The sequence below is a fragment of the Engraulis encrasicolus genome, chromosome 22 (genome assembly GCF_034702125.1).
Source record: "Engraulis encrasicolus isolate BLACKSEA-1 chromosome 22, IST_EnEncr_1.0, whole genome shotgun sequence".
NCBI lineage: Eukaryota > Metazoa > Chordata > Actinopteri > Clupeiformes > Engraulidae > Engraulis > Engraulis encrasicolus.
Window position 1 is genome coordinate 7,025,929 of NC_085878.1, and position 2,500 is coordinate 7,028,428.

At 40.0% G+C, this 2,500-nt stretch overlaps 1 protein-coding gene across 1 annotated transcript in view; it reads left to right on the forward strand.

The window, feature by feature from the left end:
* The window catches only part of LOC134439278 (serine/threonine-protein kinase BRSK2-like), a 184,546-nt gene that overhangs the window by 105,618 nt on the left and 76,428 nt on the right, over positions 1–2,500 (forward strand). The gene's annotated exons all lie outside the window — the stretch shown is intronic.

Here is a 2,500-nt window from a genome sequence, read left to right on the forward strand (position 1 = left end):
TTCATCCCTTCATCCCTTCATATATTCACCCCATCAATACTTCATTTGCTTTTCCAGGCATTATCAGTATGCAGTCTATAAGTCCTTTGATTAAATGACTGGCGGGCAGGTCTCAATGAATTATAGAATACTGTATTAAGGGAGAATTCATCTGTTTCATCAGTTTGATCCAAGAAGTGAGCCTCATGCAGTGTATTATATTGATTCTTTGCGTACAAAGTGAGATGAATCTTGAGTCTGTCTTTGATTAAATTTTTGGGCATTAAAAGTTTGCAAATGAAAACCCAGAGTGTTTCAGAACAATTAAACTTGAGATATCAATATCTCTAATAGAAAAAGTATTGCAATACAGAAGCGTCAGCATTCTTAAAAGGGAAACTGTGTTAACATCCTCAGCGCATGGTATTGCCTGCCTCTGCATTTCAGGTTGAAATAAATGAACTTTTTCGCAGTCTACAGTAATTCATTGACATGCACATGTAGTCGCTACGGCATACAGTAGATGGAAAGTCAATGGGTGTGACCTTGAGTCTGGCAGCGAGACTTTGTTGTGGCGGCTGGAGTTGAGTTAAAGTAAAGTAAGTCAGGTCACACTGCACTCGCCTTCAAAGACAGCCACCCGCTACCCGCCGACGCCATGCAGAGACGCTCCACGGGGTGCCGTCACTCCAGCCAGGAGATGATTATCATTCACAGTAATTTATTGATCAGGTGCCTACAATCCATCTCACAGCAGGTGGAACGCTCTCCACTTACTCACCGAGCCAAGCCGAGCCCTTTTTAAGGAGCCGGACAGGAGAGATAAAGTCACTCCAGGGAAAGCCTCTAATAGCTCTGCTGTGTTGGCGGCTGCTTGGCTGTAAAGGGCCGTACACACACGTCGCTGCTAGTTATCGCTCAGCGAATGAACTGGTAACACTTTATAATAATGTTCCTTAGTAAAGACTCAGTAAATAATTAACTAATGATGAATAAAACATTAACAAATGTTTTTATTATTAACTAAGCTTTATTAATGCTTTATAGAATATCTACAAATGATATATTCAAGATTTTACACACCTTATAACAGACTATTTTATTCATTTACAAGCAACTTGTAAATGTTTGATAAATATGAAATATTAACATAACATTTCCTAGTCATTTACAAGCATTTGTTTACATTTCCTAATCATTTACAAACGTTTGTTAATGTTTTGTTCATCAATAGTTAATTATTTATTAAGTCTTTATAATGCTTTTTTGCATCCATTATTCTAAAGTGTTACCAATGAACTCAATGGAATGTCAATGTGTTCCAGCGAGACTAGCAGGCGGGTAGGCGAGTACTGTACAAGCGATGCGATGGGGGCGGATCCTGAGTTGAAAATATTTGATCTTCGAGCGAGGCGAGTAAGCGAGTAACCAATTGGAAGGCAGAGTTCGGTACTTTTCACCAGTTGATTGCCAGTTAAAGCCGCGGGAACTTTCAGCGAACGTTCCATGAAAGAGAGGCGAGTAGGCGAGCAAGCGAGAAGCTAGTAAATAACAGAGATGTGTGTGTATGGCCCTTAAGTCCAAAAGGGGGTCCCCGGTGAAAAAGATTGGGAACCCCTGGCCCAGACTGTTTCATACGTGCGATTTGACAGCTACAGGTCAAGCGTTGGCAACTGCAACGATAACTAAGCAGTATTTCAGGAGTTAAGAAGACAAATAAGACTTGTCTGACTAAAAAACATTTACCCAGGAGGGGTGAATTATTCAGTGCTGTGTTTATTTAAAAATGTCGAAATCATAAATCACACAAAGCTTGGCAATTACCTATTTATGATCTTATGAATATTGCATTAGCATAAATCATTCACTGGTGAATTTTCCATTCTGCAAATGGCACATTGGCGGTGTGTTGATGTGCTAAGGTCTTTATTTGTTTAAATGAGGCTTGGTATTAAATTCCCCTAATCTCTATTTCTATATTAGGCTAACCATTTAGGGGAACCAAGCATTGCAAATAGCTATGGTCAAAAGTTTCTGCTGTGGTTGCAAATATTTATTCATTTTAAGAATAAAAAAAATAATTGCTAGAGTGTGTGTTTTTTTAACCTAACAGAAGCAGTCCATGTTGTTTAGGTGCTGAAGAGATTTTTCGTTGCTGTTGAGACCTTGCTTCATTGTTGTGGTTGAGCTATAGCGCTCAGACTACAAGACCGCACGCATGGTTCTTGTTGTTGCTCTTTTTTTGGTGTATAGCTGCATATACAGTGAATGCCACATACCATAAATGTAGACACTTTCATCTAGATGCATTGATGTTCATCCTCACATCCTAGTCTGAATCCTAGCCAATAGCTGTGACGTACACACAGGCACAGTCTGAAGCTAGCCAACAGCTATGACAACACACAGGCACAGTCTGAAGCTAGCCTACAGCTGTGACGTACAAACAGGCACAGTCTGAAGCCTAGCCAATAGTTGTGAAGAACAAACAGGCACAGTCTGAAGGTTGATTCCAAATGTG